This window comes from Sapajus apella, unplaced genomic scaffold, assembly GCF_009761245.1.
Source record: "Sapajus apella isolate SASKATOON/1434 unplaced genomic scaffold, GSC_monkey_1.0 scaffold35, whole genome shotgun sequence".
NCBI lineage: Eukaryota > Metazoa > Chordata > Mammalia > Primates > Cebidae > Sapajus > Sapajus apella.
This window is the reverse complement of record NW_022436975.1, coordinates 15,144,826-15,165,064: the sequence shown is the minus strand read 5'-3', so window position 1 is coordinate 15,165,064 and position 20,239 is coordinate 15,144,826. Positions and strand designations below refer to the sequence as shown.

Genomic DNA, 20,239 nt, shown 5'->3' with positions numbered 1-20,239 from the left:
TTCCAAGAAAGTCAATACAGTTTCCCTCAGTTACTTTTTACTGAGCACCTATACAGTAATAAACCCAATGATAGATACCGTCAAATCCCTGAAGTCTAGGGAGTGTGACTGTCTTAGTCTGTTTGCGCTGCCCTAACAAAATACCTGAAATGGAATAGTTTTAAAGCAATATTAATTTATTTCCCAACATCCTGCAAAGTCCAAGATCAAGGTGCTGGCAGATTCATCCCTTATGAGGGCCCAGGCTCTACTTCCAAGGTGGTAGCTGGATTATTATTTTCTCACACGGTGGCAGATGGGCAAAAAGGGGACAAATACCATGTTCTGTCATGGCAGAAGTTATGGAAGGAGTCGAACTCACCTCTTAAGTCCTTTTATAAATTACCAATTGCATCTACGAGAGCCCTTATGGCCTAATAATTTCCTAAACATTCCATCTTTTAATACTCTTGCATTGGGGACTGGGTTTCAATATGAATTTTATTTTAGAGAGGAACACAAACATTCAAACTATAGCATTGACAAACTAGTTTTCTTTTAATCAGATCATATGCCTTGTTACTACTTAAAAGTATAAACGGACTTCCAAGGAAATTTATCCTCCTTTTACAAAATGGTATAATTTCTCTAGCTACATAAAATACTTCAAACCTCTCTTCATCTGGTTTATTGATGGATTCTTTAACAAATATTGTGTTAGCTACTATTAACAATTTGTAATTTAAAAAAAAGTATTTGAGAATAATAACCTTTTCTGCATTTTCTATTTTGTTTATTAAAAATGGCTAATGACTTTTGCAAGAAAATTTAAAGATTCAATGGCCTCATATACTGTGATATGTAAAAACAAACAAACAAAAAATGAAAAAATGGATCCAATGTCTGCATACTATATAAATAAAAACATTGCTGAAAACTTTTATTTGAATTAAGGTATATTACAGGAGGTTTTTTTTTTATTCAATTATAAAACTTTATACTTTGGTTAAAGATCTTGACATTTTCCATTTTTCCATGTAAATAATAAAGAGTTCTATGGACAGACATTACTAATGTATAAAATGCTGTTGCAAGTTAAAAATAATTGGAGATATAAATTTTAATATAGTCATGTAAGGAGCTGTTTGAATCTTCTCACTAAAGTTATTTCTTGTCATACCATGAAAGCTAGAGAAGAAAAATGTGTTCACTTGAGCTGATATTCAGATAAACTCAAAAGATTGCATCCTTTGAAATTAGACAAAAGTGAGAAAGGGGCTCAAGATAGTCTTGTTTTGTCCAATCAAAAGTCCTCAACTTAGCAGTATGAAGTCTAAAAATAATGGGCCAGGTTTGCCTCCTGTGGGATTGAGTGTACGTATTCTGCATATTCCCATATATATGATTTAGGGCATAAATATTATCCTTTTTAAATAAGGCAGAGCTATGAAAAATTCAGATATTTTTGTTTAAAACTTCACAAACTTTTTTTTGTTGTGAACTGGCAATGTGTGAGGATTTAAGTTTAGTTTGAAGTTTGGTTAATTTGAAAAATTACCCATTTACTAAAAATTTTGGTGGGTATGACACCCCATATCACTTACTGTGTTCATAGTTTTAGGTTTTCAGTTTTCCAGAGTATTTTCAAAAGATAAATAGAATTTCATTAATAAAGACTTTAAATTCCAAATTTTGTAGTTTAGAGTGACAATTTATATACATTTAGTCATATTTTTAACATGCATTGCTGCTCTGAGTCACTCAACAGAAAAGCTTTTTTTCTGTTGAAAATTACATTTTCTTATATTTATATTGGGCTTTCCGCATTTGCAAAATGCTTTCACAGCAATACTTTGACCAATGCCTGTTGCACTTGAATGAAAATATGAATGAATTTATTGTCTCATTTTACTCTGACAACTGGCCTTTGAAATCCAGTTTTATTACTCCTGTATTTCAAAAGAGGAAAGTGAAACTCCAGGGCCACAGGGCTTCTACTGGTTCTCTTGCAAGAACAGAAACTCAAATGGAGGATAATCTTATTCTCATCCCTGTTCAATTTGCTCACATTTTTAAGTAATTAAATTGCAAACACCATTGTTCTTGTTGCTTTCTATTCCAGACACTACTGTATCATGGATCTCACTGTCAAACATGTTTCAAACTTTTAGAAATGCCCATTTAACTAAAATTTTGGTAAATAAAACTTTTGCTAATTCAGCAAACATGTATTGGGTGTCTGCTATGTGCAAGGTACCGAACAAAATGGGCACAGATCTGCCCTCTTGAGGGTTATACTGGAGAGCGGCCAGAGAGTCCAACATTGTAAGTAAATCAATGATATATTAGCAGGTACTCAATAATGTTCAGGAATAGGGAGCATGGATGTGGAAGTGTTAGACTGCAAACTTAAAGAAGGTAGCCAAAGAAGGTTTGTCTTGCAACATGTTGTCTGAATAGAGATTTGAAAATAGTGAAGGAGCAGGCCAAGTTGCTGTGTGGGTAACAGGTGTTGTAGACAGAGAGAAGACATGTGAAGCTTTGGTACAGGGTGCCCTGACCGGTAGGAGAAGCTGGACGAGATGAAGATAACTGAAGCAGACGTGGGGATTATAGGTGATGAGGTCAGAGGAGAAGGCTTGGGGGAGGACAGTGCTAGGTGGTGGAGGTGACTTGAAGGCCATGGTAATAACTGTCACTTTTACTTGTAGTGAGATAAATTGTGTTGAGCATAATTTATGTTCCAGCAGGACTGGTTCACTGTTGTGTTGAGAATAGATTTTGGATGCCATGGTGAAAGCAGGAAGACCAATTTCAAAGATATTGGAATAATTCAGGTGAGAAATGATGATAAGATAAATAAGGATAGTAGAAGTATCAATGGTAATAAGTCAGTCTATTTTTAGTGTCTCACTTATGAGATTTGCTCATGGAATAGATGTGGGGTGTAGGAGAAAACAACAAATCAAAGATAAAGTATTTGGCCTTAGCAACTAATACTATTGGAGTATCATCAATTGATATAGAAAAGACTGTGGGAAAAGCAGATTTGGGAATGAAGGGAGTTTGCTTTTACCATGTTTGGTTTAAGAAGCCAGTTAGCCATCAAAAGGAAATACATAAATTGTTTGGATATAAGAGTCTGGAGTTTAGGGGACTCTGGACTAGATATATAAACTTGGCAGTTCTCATGATATACAAATGGTATGTAGTCTTGACATTAGATAGGATTACCTATGGTGTGAGTTTATATAAGGAAGAAGAGACATCCAAGAATAGGATTAAACAGGTTTGTTCAGTTGTTTCAAAGAGTGAAGAAATATATTTATTTGCTGATGGGAATAAACCAGTATAGAGGGAATGGCTGTTAACATATGAGAGAGAGGAAGAATTTCTGGAGCAATGCCTTGAATAGGCATAAGAAATAGGATTTAATGCAAAGTGAGATGGGTTGTTTGCAGGTACAGACAGTTTACAGTAATAAGAAAAAAAGAGAGAATTACAGGTGGACATAGTGATGAGAATTCAGAATTCTTGTATTTTCCTAGTGAAATAGGAAGTAAGGACAGATGCTGAACATGAAAAGAAGTGGAGAGGAAAGTTGCTGAAGATTTCAGAGGAGAACGTAGAAAATCATCATATGGAGTGAATGCACTTGAGAAAGTGAGTGTGATTATTGGCCAGAAGAAAGAACCTATTTAGATTCTCATAGGCATTAATTTAAAATCATGCTAGTCAGCAGAAATTTTGTGGGTTTTTTTTTTCTTTCTTGTGTGGATGTAGACATGCAGGAGTAGAAAATTGTATTTAAACCAGGACTGATATGGGAAAAAAGGAAAGTTTGTGCATCGTTGCTGCCTCTGGCAAATCTTGTCCAAAAGGGGGAAAATGAGAACTAGAAATAAAATTATAAGCCTCCCAACTTGCTATCCAAATGTCACAAAGAAAAAAGAAAGAAAGAAAGAAATAAGCCTCCCAACTGACTGAACAGATTATCTCTTGGCCAAGGAGACCCCAGAGTAACCCTGAAAACTAAGTTCTCAGCCACAGCAGAATGAGGGATCAGACAAACCTCATTATACCTCTTCCCTTGCAAACCACAATTAGTCTTTCTTCCCTAAAAGCCTATCAGGAACCAGCTTTTTCAAAAGACCCCACTACTGGCATCAACAAACCACCTGACGCTGCCCGTTTTTTTGCCTGATAAGAGACCACCAACCATGGAGTGGTTCTGGTCAGATTACAGAGGATGTACATGAAATCTTTTGCATCCTTTGCTTGACTTTTTGATGCCAGAGGGCCAAAAACTGTATCCTTTATATATCATGCTAACTTGACCATTTTTTGATCATGGAGCCCACGGAAAGGCAAAAAGCTTGATTGTATGTATGCACGTCTGCTTTTCATAAATGTTAACAACTCTTCCTATAGGTTATTGAACATGTATATTTGCTAAGCATAAACTATTCCCTTTGCCCCTCCTGCAAAGGGTCTGTTTTTGGCTTCCAGCCAGAAGCTGTGCTTCCCATTCTGTCGGAATTGTCACTCTGCAGGCTGCAACCCTTTATTAGAAATGAAGCTCTCCTTTCCAAATTTAAAAATAAAAATAAACCAGGCCTGGGACTTTCTCAAGCTAGTGTAATGATGTAAGGGAGGTGACAGGAGTAAAGTATATGGAAGGAATAATTTAAAAGATTAACCATAGAGTGCAAGTGTACTAAAGAAGAAGATGAAGCTATGAGAGAAGGGAAGAGTTTGGTATAGGTGTTCTGATTTATGAGATGGAAGTATCTGTTGACCGAAGGGTTGTTGGAATCAGTGACCTAGAGAGAATGGACTGAGAATATAGGAAGCAGTGGTCATAAAACAGAAAACTTGGAATTGAGGTTATGAAATTATTGAAAAAATAATTATAAAGTTTAGTGAATGACCAAGAAGTGAGTGACTGAAGTAAGGTAGAGAACAAGGTCATTGGAGGAGAGGAGTTCAAGGAACCAAGAGGCCAGAATATTGGAGGGATCATCTTCATATATACTGAAGTTGCTAAGAAGCAAGATGGAAATAGCACTGAAGAGTTTGACTTGATCCAACAGGTGAGATCTTTAGATAAAAGAGGGAGAGTTGGCAGATGATTGGTATAGTTTGATGACATGAAATTCAAAGCTGATTATTTTGAGAGAGGAAGAATTGTCAGAATGCATCAAAAAGGAGCAAGGGTACCCAGACAACCTTAAGTTCAGTATTGTGATTGACGTAGGAGGCAAAATTGCTGCTATTAGGAGCTGGGAGGTAAAAGGAAACTCAGAAAAGAGAAAGAAGCCACGGGGGATTTACTATGGATGAATATGAGCAAGAACAGGTACAGTGGGAGAGTAGTTGAAGGAAGTAGGATGAAGCATGAAGAATGGATTACAAAGCCTTGTGAAAGCAGAGTTTAGGAGATACTTATGGTTTAGGCGGTTTAGGATAATTTTCAAAAGAATATTCAGATAGTATAGTGTTTATGATAAAATTTTATTGTTACATTCCTGTGTTTAGATTACCAGAATTCATTTGCTTTTTTCCTCTCTTTAAAAAAAATTGGGCCAGCACTTTAGGAGGCCAAGGCAGGCAGATTTCTTGAGTACAGGAGTTCAAAACTAGCTTGAGCAACATGGCAAAACGTCGTCTCTAAAAAAAAATTACAAAAGTTAGCCAGGTGTGGTGGTATATGCCTGTAGTCCCAGTCACTTGGGGAACTGAGACCAGAAGATTGCTTGAGCCCAGGAGACTGAGACTTCAGTGAGCTGAAATTGTGCCATTGTACTCCTGCCTGGGTGACAAAGAGAGACTGTTTAAAAAAAAAAAAAAAGATGCATAATAGATGTACGTAGTTCAGGGATACAGAATACATGGGATAATTTAATACATTCACATAATTGATGAAGATCAAATTAGTGTGCTTAAGATATCTGTCACCTTAAATATTTGTCTTTTCTTATGCTAGAAACATCTGAATTATTCATCTCCATCTATTTTAAAATGCACAAGAGATTATTGTAAACTATAGTCACCGTACTGATCTATCAAACAGTAGCTCTTATTTCTTCCATCAAACCATATATTTGACCCCATCAATCAACTTCTCTTTATCACCTCTCTCCCTTCCCCTATAATTTTCAGCCTCTGGTAACCACTGATTTACTCTTTATATTCATGAGATACAATTTTTTAGTTCTCATGTACAAGTGAGAACACGTGATATTTGCCTTTCTGTGCTTGGCTTATTTCACTTAACATAATGACCCTAAGTTCCATCTACGTTGCTGAAAATGACAAAATTTTATTTACTTTTATGGCTAAATAATATTTCAATGTGTATATATACCACATTTTCTTTATTTGTTCATAGGCACTTAGGTTGATTCCATAATTTGGCTATTGGAATAGTGCTGCAATAAATGTAGAGGTGCAGATATCTCTTTTATATATTAATTTGCTTTCTTTTGGATATATACCCAGTAATAGAATTGCTGATTATATGGTATTTCTTGTTTAAGTCTGTTGAGGAGCCTATATCCTTTTCTCCATTGTGGCTGCACTAATGCACGTTCCCAGCAACAGTGTGTATCTCTATACCCTGGCCATCAACTGTTCTTACCTGTCTTTTTGATAAAAATCATCTTAACTTAGGTGAGATGATATCTCCTTATAGTTTTGATTTGCATTTTTCTGCTGATTAGTGATGTTAGCATTTTTTTCATATACTTCTTGGCCATTTATATTTCTTCTTTCAAGAAATATCTATTCACACCTTTTCCCCAGTTTTTAATTATCGGCTATTGAGTTGTTTGAGCTCTGTATATCATGTCGTTATTAATCCCTTGTCAGATGGACAGTTTGCCAGTGAGGTCTCCCATTATGTGGGTTTTCTCTTCACTATGTTGATTGTTTATGTTGCTAACCAGAAGTGTTTAGTTTGATGGGCATCCATTTGTTTATTTTTGTTTTGGTTGGCTATGCTTTTAAGGTCTTACACAATGATCTTTGCCCAGACCAATGTCTCCAATGTCTTGAAGCATTTCTTTAATGTTCCCTTACAGTAGTTTTATAGTTTCAGGTCTTACATTTAAGTCTTTAATTAATTTGGGGTTGATTTTTGTACATAGTGAGATATGAGGGTCTAATTTCTCTATAGTTATCCAGTTTTCACAGTACCATTTATTGAAAATGCTGTCTTTTCCGCATTGTATGTTTTTGGTACTGTTGTCAAAGTTGAGTTCACTGTAGATGGATGGATTTCTTTTGAGGTTCTCTATTCTCTTCATTGGTCTGTGTATCTGTTTTTATGCCAATACCATGTTGATTTGGTTAAAATAGCTTTGTAGCAAATTTTGATGTCAAGTAATATGATGCTTTGTCCTTTTCACTCAGCACTTCTTCAGCTTTTTGGGGTATTTTGTAGATCCATATAAATTATAGATTTGTTTTTTCTAATTCTGTGAAGAATGTCAGTGCCATTTTGATAGGGATTGCATTGAATTTGTAGATTGTTTTGGATAGTTTTGCCATTTTAATAATATTAATTCTTATTCCTGAGCATGGGATCTCTCCCCTTTATGTGTGTGTGTCCTCTTTAATTTCCCTCCTCAGTATTTTACAGTCTTCCTTTTATACATGTTTCACTTCTTTGGTTAACATGATTCCTAGGTAGTTTATATTCATTGTAGCGCTTATAAATCAGATTGCCTTCTTGATTTCTTTTTCCGGATGTTCACTGTTGGCATATACAAATGCTATTGACTTTTGTATGTTGGTTTCGTATCCTGAAACCTTACTTAATTTATTCATTCTAACAGTTTTCTGGCAGAGTCTTTAGATTTTCCTATGTATAAAATTACGTCATATTGGAACAAGGCTAATTTGACTTCTTCCTTTCCAGCTTGGATAGCATTTATTTCTTTCTCTGCCTAATTGCTCTAACCAGGACTTCCAGTACTACCTTCAATGTCGTTACTTGCTATTGCTTTGTTGGGGTTTTCTATTTCCTCATGGTTCAATCTTGGAACGTTATATGTGTGTATTAGGCTGTTCTTGCACTGTTATAAAAATACTGAGACTGGGTAATTTATAAGAAAAGAGGCTTAATTGAGTCATAGTTCTGCAGGCTATACAGAAAGCATAGTGGCATCTTTGGCTTCTAGGGAGGCCTCAAAAAGCTTCCAGTAATGATGGAAGACAAATGAGGAGCAGGCACCTGACATGGTGAGAATGAGAACAAAAGGGAGAGTGGGATGAGAGGTGCCATACACTTTAAAACAACCAGATCTCATGAGAATTCACTTACTATTGCAAGAACAGCACCAAAGGGATGGTGTTAAACTATGTGAAATCTGCCCCCATGATACACTCATCTCCTACCTTCAGCACTGGAGATTAGAATTCAACATGAGATTTGGGCAGAGACAAATATCCAAACTAAATAATTGTGTCCATAAATTGATCTGTTTTATCTATGCTTGATTCACTGTATTTCTGTGCTCTCGGTTGTTATGTCTCGTTTTTCATTTTTTATTTTATTAATTTGGGTCTTCTTCTTTTTCTTAGTCTAGCTAAATTTTTGTTGATTATCTTTTCAAAAAACTGATTTCTCATTTTGTTGATTTTCTACATTTAGTCTCAAATTTATTTCTGCTAAATTTTTATTATTTCTTCTAATTTTGGCTTAGGTTAATTCTTGCTTTTCTAGCTCCTTGAGCTGCATTATTGGGTTATTTAAAGTCTTTCTACTTTTTTGATACAGTCATTTATTGCTATAAAATTCCCTCTTATTATAGCTTTTGTGTATCCCATAACATTTGGTATACTGTATTTTCATGTGTGATGCTTCCTGTGGGTTCAGACAAGGATAAGTTTTTGCCAGGGAACCTGAGGTGTTGAGGAAGATGGTTGCCTACCTCAATCTCAGTTTTTCTAAAGTAGAAACAACGAGTTAGGGAAAAATTTTTGCAAACTTGGAGCCAAGCTGATCAGGAGACAGGTGTTATGAATATGAAAGTCTGATTCTCTTATTGTATACTTGAAGTTTTTTTACTTCTCTGTAATCCTGGGAACTGTTTCTTCCTCATATTTGAGTTCTGGGATATTGCTGGTGACAATCTCGACACTCGATATTAGTTTTTGGTTTTCTAGGGGATGGGAGGAGTGAAGTCAGCTTGTTTCAACACTGCCATTTGAAACCAGAAGTCTATTCACTTTTAAAACAATGAACCATAGCCATTGTATTGTGACTACATATATATATTTGTGCATGTGTATAAACACATTTTATGAGTCACAGGACCTCCAGTTCCAGAAATTTAACTCTATTAAGTTGGGTTTGTTTTGTTTTTAATGAACCTAGAAAACACTTACAAAATAAAATTTATTTTATAACATAAAAGAGAAGCCATATGTAAAACATAAGTAAAGTAGGCATTAAAAGGCAAGATACTATAGTGTTTAAATGTCAGTAATTTTTAATAAAGAATCTTATTTATTCTGCAAATATTCAATAACTCTTTGTGTAATTAATCATACAACTTTGTGCAAAATGTTTTATGGCTTACAGCCAGAATGTATGCTTTAAATTTCATATGAAAACTGGCTGGGCCGTGTGACTCATGCCTATAATCCTAGCACTTTGGGAGGCTGAGGCGGGCAGATCACTTGAGGTCAGGAGTTCAAGACCAGCCTAGCCAACATGTTGAAATCCTGTCTCTGCTAAAAATACCAAAAAAAAAAAAAAAAAAAAAAGTTAGCTGAGGGTAGTGGTGAGCACCTGTCATCCTAGCAACTCAGGATGCTGAGGCAGGAGAATCACTTGAAACCAGAAGGTGGAGGTTGCAGTGAGCTGAGATTGTGCCATTGCACTCCAGCCTGGTTGACAGAGTAAGACTCCCTCTCAAGCAAGCAAGCAAGCAAACAAACAAACAAAATAAATAAATAAATTTTATATGAAAACATACAGAAGTAAATATGTTTTTTCAAAATATACCAAAGTAACATCAATTTTCTATGTAGTATGAGATATTCTAAGGATAGGAAGAGAAAAGAAAAGCTGCTATATCAGGTAGTTTTACATTTTATTTTGAAACTACAATGTCAAAAATAAAGACTGCTAACATTTTAAAATGCATTGTATCATGCCTTTCAATATAGTACTTGTAGAGAGCACTCAGTGACTTACAAATTCTGGTATGTAATATAATTGTAGTGTTTACTCTATCAGTTCCAGCATCTTTTTATGATCCATAATATAATAATATGAAAAAACTAGATTACCATCTCCCAAAGTGTGTTCCTGGGGGTACACATCAGAAGTGTTATCAGAAAAGGGGGTTCTAACTAAATCACACTAATTACTGGAGCGTTCAATACATAAAACTTATGCATTGTAAATTTTCTAGCATACAAAGCAGTTTCTAGCATGCTTAAATTATTTTGCGGTGGAATCTCTACTTTTTAGAAAACGTATTTAACAATGCATACTCTAAGAAGGCTGACCTAGAGAGCAAGTTAAATCCACTTCTGAAATATTGGCATTATTTGTCTTTAACTTTTTCTGGAGTTTTCGCTAGTAGCAATACTTTTACTAAGCATGGCATAGCTGAAGCCATCCTTTCTGCCTCCTAGGGTAACACCGTTACTTCATCTACTACCAATAACACTAGCCAACACTGAGGCATTGCTGGTTCAAAATTGAGGAAATCCGCTGATGATTCACTCTTTAGGTAAGGAGAACCTACCTGTACAAATAGCTTTACTGGATAGTGTGAGGGCTTCATGAAATAGTATCCTGCATGTGAGTGAGAGAGGAAGAGCAAGCATGTGTGTAGCTGATGGATGACTAAACCAAGCGTCTAATCGAGAGAAAGAAATTAGGTCTGCTTTTGCTCCTAGGGAGAGAGGACCAAATCTGTCATGGGGCTTCAAAAACCATAAGGCAAGCATTATCAAGCAAAAAGCAAAGCAGGTTATGAAATTGCAGCCTTTGATTTTGGATGCTGAATTGCTAATAATATGTAGAACTGAATATATCTTTGCATGTTTTAATTTTTTAAAAAAAATCATGATTTGATAGCTATTGAGGTTCATAAGAAACATTTCTTTCATATTTAAAAAAAATTTCAGGTACTTCATTAAGCGGATTGATTATCCTCATCTCTTGGAAAAGTTTCTTTAAAGTTACTTCATGTATTGTAAAATATTACAGCTTTATAAGAGACTGAGTTAGAGAGTTTTTTGGTACAGAATGATTAGGCAAGTCAGACTTCATGGTGATGATTTCCCGGAACAAATCATTTCACGTCTACTGACCTAATTTTCTTCATTTGTGAATGGGGATGCTGGGGAAGAAAAAGGAGAGGAATAAAACACAAACAAGGAGAGATTCTTAGGTATTTGTTAACCAGACTCTGCTCTGCAGAGTCAAAGATAAAAATCATGTGGTTCCTGCCCTCAAGGGGCTTTCAATAAAATAGGTGGAATCAAATGTGACACAAAAGTAAGAATAGCTTGCTATGAAAATCCAGAGAGAGAGGAATGCTTGTATACATGGAAGCTACTTGGGAGGGCTTTCTATAAATATGATATAAATGTCAAGAAATTTGAATGATCAAAAGAGAAAAAGTTCATACTAAACAAGATGTCTTAATCAGTTTGGGTTGCTATAACAAACGCCAGAGACTGGGTGGCTCATAAACAACAGAAATTTATTCCTTACAGTTATGGGAACTGAGAAGTCTAAGATCAAAGTGTCTGGGCAGGGCTGCTTCCTGGTTCCTAGGCAGCTGTCTTCTTGCTGTGTCCTCCGCAACAGAGAGGGCAAAGGACCTCTGCTGAGCCTCTTTTATAAGGGCATTAATACCATTCACGAGGGCTGTCCTCATGATCACATCACCTCCCAAAGGCCCCATCTCCTGAGTCCATCACCTTGGGGTTTAGGATTTCAACATATGAGTTTTGCGGGACACAAACCGTACTACAAGCCCATAGCACAAGACACTAGCAATGTTGTCTTTCTCCTCATCTAGCTTGAGACAAAATTAGCCTATGATTTGACAGCAAATTTCTCCAACTTTTGCCTTCTACCCTGCACTGAAGATATTATTTTCCATCCTAGATGGCTATCCCATCTGTCTCTACAAGGATTTTCTATTTCTGTTTAACCTATTCAGACTGACAATATTCCCACTAAACTTTTGGTTGACCTTTCATCTCATAATGTTGCTTCTTGTATGATATTGCCTGTCCTTCCACTCTGCCTTGCCTCTGTTTCTAGACATCTGGGACACTACTGCTTGCCTGGGATGTGTAATTAGACAAGTGGGCATGGACTTGAGCAACAAAAAAGATACCAAGAAAACAGAGCTGTCTTCAAGGGAGAACTACTGTTGCATTTGGCCCAAAATCATGGTAGGGAAAAGGTACTAGTCACGTGAAATAAGGCCTGGAAGACAGAAGGGAGCCCTCGCATGAAATTCTTGAATGTTCATTTAGCTGTAAAGTCACACTATATTTTTTTGTAGGAAATGGGAGCATTTTTAATATATTTTATCAAGGAAGCAATGTGCTGTATATTTATTTCATTATGAAGGTTAATTTGGTGGCCATGAATAAAGTGGATTGGCAACAGAACAGGCTCATACAATAGTTAATGGAAGTTGATCTAGAGTCATAAAATTAGAAATAAGACAATTTTGGAAATAAATCCGTAAGATATTACGGGAAATTAAAAATGAGTCTGAGGAAGAGGCAGCACTGATGTAATTCCCAACAACTGCTGGATAATAATAGGAGTATTTGAGACCCAGCAGATAAAACTATTAAAGCGATACCAGGAAATTCATGTGAAGGACATGGTTTAATGCCCATAAGAGGTAGTATGAAGTGGTAGGAAGCAGACTAAATTTGGAAAGAGAAGCTGAAGTTTGTGTCTCACTTTGGACAAAATGCAACTTCTGTGAATCTAATTTGTCTCATTATTATTCATTTAACCAGTTAAATGAATAACATAAAACAGTTATGGAAGTTCCTGCACATAGTTGGTGCTTTACAAAATTTTTCCTGAAGTTGAATCTCTGGGTGGGAAGGGGCCTTTTGAACTCTGGTTCAGCTAGATCAGCCACCCTATCTATGCTTAAAAATGTTCCCCGGCTTCTGTACCGTGGCCATTCTGCTCACACATGGACCCCTCCAGAGACAGAAAACTTCACACCTTGCTGTATGACTCATTTTGCCTACAGTCATGGATGCAAGCAATGTTGTACATGATATGAAGTGTCTTCATAAAGACAGTTTATGAAGTGTCAGTTCTCAGACCTTACTGTGCATGAGTACTGCTCCAGTAGCTTAAGGTCCCAGTGAGATTTGTGCTGCCTTGGTCTGTGGAACAGCACAGGAATTTGTATTTTAAAGAGTTTTCTGAGTGATTCTGATGATGAATTTCTTTGATAAACATTGTCCCAAAACTTCCCCCACATGTCCTATTTGGCCTCTAAATGTTACATAGAATAAACTTATAGAATGATTCAAGAAAATTGCTAGTCAGTCTCCAGTGACTTTTTCTTCCAAGTCTAATGTGAAATTATGTATAAAAGTACTTTGGAAAAACAAAAGAAGAACAAAAATTTACTTTAAACATAATGAGGTAGAAGAATATTTTGGTGAATCTAGCAATTTTTATCATCACAGTTCGTATTTATTAATGGTTTTTATATGCCACCTATATTGTATACCTTATTCTAACGTTTATATTTCATTCTTTTACCATTATACAGTTGAGACTTAGAAAAGTTATCTTTCCCAGGATCACAAAATGGCATGGACAGATTTTAAAAACTACATTTCATTGCCTTATTTAAAAACTAATGAGATTTTTTTAATTTTATAGCCAAGACCATCCTCAAGGAGTTTAATGAATGTGGTACCACAAGAGAAATGTACGTCCACATTGAGGTAAGGTGAATTATTCCATCTAGCAGTATTTTTCTGTGATTAAACTTTTGTTTACATTATTATCATTCTCATGTCGTCAAGGGTGCATTAAAACAATAATAGTTTTGCTCCAAAAAAAAAAAAAAAAGTCATTTGTGCTTTCTTCTGGAGTATTTTCCTGTGACCTTAGTTCTTTGGAGAATGCTTGTGTGGTGAGCCTGTAGTAATGACATTTGAGAGGTGATGGGAATGGAATGTGAAGAAAGGGGTGAGTAGGGCACTGAAGATTCACACTTTGTTGGAAAATTTTGCTTTGATCTGGCTGGGACCACAGTATCTACACATAAGTTCATACCAATTGATTCTGAATTTACCAAGAGTTGTTTTGCATACTGCAAGATTTAGAATAATATGTATAAATAATTCTTTTTTTTTACAAAGTAAAAAAAAAAATGTATCTGCTTTTTAGTAACTTGAATCAATAACAAATTAGAAAAAGTGACCTGATTTATAATTTTTCAATTCTGAAATATTCCTATTGTGATGATTATTTTTGTGGGGTAAGAGGGGACTGAGATCTAGACCGTCTCAATCCTAGATGCAATTTAAAATCATCTGAAGAAATTCAATAATTATTCATGCTCAGATTTTACGGAAAACCAGTTATGATCAGAGTTCTGAGGTGATTCTAGTGTGTAGCAGGGTTGAAAACTACAACGTGACTCCAGGTTTAGAGTCAAGCACAAAATTGGATCCTCCACACTTATTTATGAAAAAGAAGAACAACGACAAAACAAAACTAAGCTTTCAATACGTGTAATCATTAACAGAAGTACTGGTTATTGAGGGTAAACTGCTTTATTTGAATTCACATAAAAATTCATAAAATTTATGTAATGAGGAAGCTATTTTTAGGTAGAAATGTGAATGTTTCTCAGAGAAAGAAATGGTGCTCAGATAACTCTTGAGAATCTGAGGATAAAACTGTCATTGAAACTTTACCTGGTACTATCTAACTTTTTAATATCTTCATAATAATGAATTTGAGTTTATTTTAATCCTTACTCTTAAAAAGTTGCAATTTTGTTTATTGCTATAATTTTATTGAAGCTCTGTTTCTAAACAGAACAATTTCTCATTATAAAGTTTGTAAATTTTCTTGAAGAACTAGATTGTGGATATTTTAATCAAGATAAGTTAGTATGGTTATTACCCTAAGTCACTTTAATGACCAAAAAAGTAAGCTGGAAAACTGAAGGAAAAATAGAAAAGTTACATTATGTATTTGATTGATACAGTTCACATTTGTGGGGGTTGTTTTTGTTTGTTTTTGTTGTTTTGGATTGTGAAGTTCTGGTCACAACATATTACTTGTTTAGCTTTGCTTAAAATGAGAGTATTTTTGATATGTCAAAATCAAAATTCATTCTTTTGCAAATGGTAGACTGCTTGTAGAAGTTGTTTTAGAGTCTTAGTTGAATGTTGAAACTTTAAAAAATATCTCACCAAAGTTTGCTTGAATTGAACTTAAGTGTATTAGCTCTTAGGCAACTGCTCATGTTGTGAATACATCCTAACTATCTCGACATGCCAGTGGTATATCATAATGGCCACTGTAAAGACACATGGCCTAGAATTATTTTGGTAATGAGGGGTCCTAAGGAGTACCTGTGATTGACTCCCACAAAGCTAAGAACCACCTCCACTGCTGAGAGCATTTATTATGATGCACTCTTTAAGTAGTCACAACAGGATGCTATGAGACTGAAATGGTGTTTAGATATTCTCTTGTCAAGAGGGATTTCTGGTTTCAGTGTCATTATGAAGACCCTTGATGTTCCCAGTCTTTTCCTCACTTACATCCTTTTGTGATCTACTTTTACCTCATTCATTTTCAAGGAAAATTGATTTGGTACCATTTGATTTCCAAATTGTTACACTTTGTTCCCATTTTTGTCATATATTATCTCCTCCTCTTCCTCCCTTTCTCCTTCGCTTTTCCTTCTTTTTTTTTCTTTCTTTCTTTCCCTTCTTCCTTTTTTCTCTTCCTTTTGCTGGCCATAATTAAAATATGACTCAGCCTAGGAGTATCTGTTGAATGACTTAAGTCTACAGTACTGACACTTCCCAGTTGTTAGGGGTTGTTTTGAAGGGCATAAATTGAGCTATTAGTTCAGAATGTTTGAGGTTCTTTTCTTTTTTCTGGTGCTTTTATCTAGCTTTGACTTTCAGATCCTTTTGCATCATTTTGCAAGGTTTTTATAAAGTCATCCCTTTGTGAAAATGTACTGCTTTGTTGAGTATCATGGAATTTTTATTGATTTGTGTTTCCTTCATCTCGGGACAAAGCCTCAGTTACCTCGGATGATATATGTTTTGTGTTAATGTTCCTTTTATTGTTTGCTATGTATGTTCTCTTTGACATTTTGATTTTTCATTTTCAAGCAAAGGTTTTATCTTGAGTTTTCTGTGTAGTTTCCAACACTTTATGTTTGAATACTTTTCACTGGGGTAAAATTTTTAAAAAATAAAATTATTAATAGCTCTTTTGCTTTTTCCTTAATTGGTACTGTGGGGTAGAGTTTGTAAAGCTTGTGACAGGTGACTGGGTAGAGTTTACAAAACTTGTGACAGGTGGCTGTGTTTTTCTTTATATGGCTAATGATGTGGATTTGTCTCTTTCCTTCTTTCTTTCTTTTTGGGTGGAGTCTTGCTTGGTTGCCCAGGCTGGAGTGCAGTGGCGTGTTCTCAGCTCATTGCAACCTCCGCTTTCTGGGTTCAACCCATTCTTGTGCCTCAGCCTCCCAAGTAGCTGGGATTACAGGTGCCTGCCACCATGCCTGGCTAATTTTTGGATTTTTAGTAGAGACGAGGTTTCACCATGTCGGCCAGCCTGGCCTCAAACTCTTGACCTCAAGTGATCCACCTGACTCAGCCTCTCAAAGTACTTGGATTATAGACATGAGCCACCATGCCTGACCTGAATTTGTCCCTTTCTCTGATACTACATCTTAGCTACTGAGTTGTTATTAAAGTCAAATGTCTTTTCTACCTATTTCACAAGTTTGTTTTGAATCTTAAATGGTACAATGTGTAATAACTCTTGGTTAACTCCAAAGCACCATGCAAAAGTAAAAGACTGCTATTAACTGAAGAAAATACACAAAGATTATTATATAAATCTTAAGTTTAAGCTTTTAAAAATGTCAAAAAGCATAGTGAAACTACAGCATTTGGTGCATCAAAAAAAGAGAAAGAAAAGGAGGAAAAAGATATATAAAAACTCAGAAAAATGGAAAAAAGATGGATAGTACATTCTGAGATGTCTAGAACAGAAACGAGTTTGGATGTGATTTAGGTGTAGTCTGTGATGACAAAATTATGATAAAAACCGATAAGAAATTTTATGTGTTGTTTTAATGAATATTTCTTAACTAAAAAGAGGTTATAGAAGAGATGAAGATAGCTCGAACAGATATAAATAGAGGAATTAGTAACAATTGATGACACATCTATATGCATACATCCAGGAAAGTAAACAAGCTTTAGTCTAGGATGAAAGCTTTCTTTGGAATTCTAATTTCATCTGATTAAAGATATATATCTAGCACATGTGTAGACACTATTTAGAACTAAATGGTAATTTATTATGACTAGTAATTTCCTGTTACGTAGGCATTACCTTCTTCTACTAAACTGTGTTTGAGCAAGGTGGTGAACGAGGAAAAGGCATCAAGGTAGGCTATTTCATGTTAGCCTGTAAAGAGAGCATATTAGATATAGTAGAAAAACACTAACATTAAAATTTAAAAGTTGGGTTTAAAGCCTAGCTTTTTCACTTTAACAATGAGTAACATTGACACAGGGCAGTGTTTCTCAAAGTTTAATGTGCAGGTAAATTGCCTAGAGATCTTGTTAATAGGCAGATTTAGATTCAGTAGGCCCAAGAGCCTCCCAGGAGGTGCTTGATGCTGCTGCTTTCCCATGGACCACACTCGGACTAGCAAGAGGCCAGAGCCTTTCATTTGTTTGTGTCCTGTCACACAAGAACTAGCACTCAAATTCAGTATTCTTCATATTATAGTCCATGAAATAGGCATTGACCAACCATAAATTTCTTTCTTTTCTTTTGAAGTATGGATTCTCATCAATAGGCAAAAACAAATTCATAAAGCATTGTCCCTTATCATTTATATTCCGTATGTATGTTGAAATTTGATTTATATAGGGTCAAATTAAAATATAATCTAACTGGAACATAAAATATATTCCAGACACAAAAAAATTATACTTTCACCTTTTGTATGCCTGCAGTTCATTTATAAAACAGTTAATTTTGTAGTAGTTTCTCTCTTTTTAAACATTTTTATTGGGGTAAAATTCACATAACATAAAATATACAATTTTATCCATTTTAAAGTATACAATTCACAAATGGGTCTGCATGATATGCGGGCACCACCTGTAAGTGAATAGCTGCAGTGCTACAACCCCTTTCTTGAACATCCCTGAAGGACGGTGGTGAAGTAAAATCTTCCCAGTGGGCAGAAATTCAAGCACTGCACCTGGTTGTGCACTTTGTATGGAAGGAGAAATGGCTAGATGTGCAATTATACACTGATTCATGGGCCGTAGCCAGTGGTTTGGCTGGATGGTCAGGGACTTGGAAGAAACATAATTGGAATATTGGTGACAAAGATTTGAAGAAGAGGTATGTGAATGGACCTCTCTGAGTGGTCAGAAACTGAAGATATTTGTATTCCATGTGAGTGCTCACCAACGGGTGTCCTCAGCAGAGGAGGATTTTAATGATCAAGTGGATAGGATGACCTCTTCTGTGGACACCACTTAGCATCTTTTTCCAGCCTCCCTTGTCATTGCCCAATGGGCCCATGAACAAAGTGGCCATGGTGGCAGGAATGGAGGTTATGCATGGGCTCAGCAACATGGACTTTCACCCACCAAAGCATGGCTACAGCCAGTGCTGAGTGCCCAATTTGCCAGTATGTGTCCAGAAATTTATCCATTTCCTCTAGGTTTTTTACTTTGTTGATATGTCATTGTTGATTATGGTGCCTAATGATCTTTTGTATTTCTGTGGTATCAATTGCATTGTCTCTATTTATATTTTGTTTATTTGGGTCTTCTCTCTTTTTTTCCTGGGCTAGAAAATGGTTTATCAACTTTGTTTATCTCTACCAAATCCAGCTTTTCATTTTATAAATCCTTTGTATTTTTTAGTCTCTATTTCATTTAGTTCTGCTTTAATCTTTATTATTTATTCCCTTCTACCAATTTGGGGTTTGGTTTGTTCTTGCTTTTCTAGTTCCTTGGGGTACATTATTAGATTGTTTATTTAAAATCTTTCTTTTTTTTGATGTAGGCATTTATTGCTATAGACTTTCCTATTAGCACTGCTTTTCTTCTTTTACATAGGTTTTGGTACATTGTGTTTTGCCTTTTTTTTTTTTTTAAGATTTTTTAAAAATTTTCTTTTTAATTACCACCTTGACTTAAACTCATTCAGGAGCATGTTGTTTAATTTTCATGTATTTGTATAGTTTCCAAAATTCTTCTTGGTATTGATTCCTGCTTTTATTTCATTGTGATCTGAGAAGATACTTGATATAATTTTCATAGTTTTTAATTTGTCAGGATATATTTTTTGTCCTAACATATGGTATATCTTGAAGAATGTTCTGTGGGCTGATGGAAAGAATGTGTATTCTGTAGCTGTTAAATGAAATGTTCTGTAAATATGTTAGGTCTATTTGGTTTAATATACAGTATAAATCCAATGTTTCTTTGTTAATTTTCTTTTTAGATGATCTGTCTAATGCTGAGAGTAGGGTGTTGTAGTTCTTAACTATTATTGTATTAGGGTCTATCACTCTCTTTAGATCTACCAATATTTGCTTTATAAATTTGGTTTTCCACTATTATACATGTCCAGAATTGTTATATCCTCTTGCTGAATTAATTCCTTTAGCATTAGGAAATAACTTTCGTTGTCTTTTTTTTTTTTTTTAGTGTATTTGACCAAAATCTATTTTATTTGATATAAACATAGCTATTCCTGCTTTAACATTTCAACCTATTTAAAAAACATTTAATTACTTTCATTCTCATCTCTACCTCCAGCATGCTCACTCTTTTCTTTTCTTTTCTTTCTTCCTTCCCTCCCTCCCTCTCTCTTTCTTCTTTCTTTCTTTCTTTCTTTCTTTCTTTCTTTCTTTCTTTCTTTCTCTCTCTCTCTCTCTCTCTTTCTTTCTTTCTTTCTTTCTTTCTTTCTTTCTTTCTTTCT

The 20,239-nt window shown here is 35.2% G+C and overlaps 1 long non-coding RNA gene across 2 annotated transcripts in view; it reads left to right on the top strand.

Moving 5' to 3' along the window:
* Nucleotides 1–20,239, top strand: part of LOC116563549 — a 270,800-nt gene that overhangs the window by 192,742 nt on the left and 57,819 nt on the right. For both annotated transcript variants that reach the window (XR_004274449.1, XR_004274448.1), the window contains exon 2: nt 2,730–2,816. This is a non-coding gene — a long non-coding RNA (uncharacterized LOC116563549). The remainder of the gene's footprint in view (nt 1–2,729; nt 2,817–20,239) is intronic.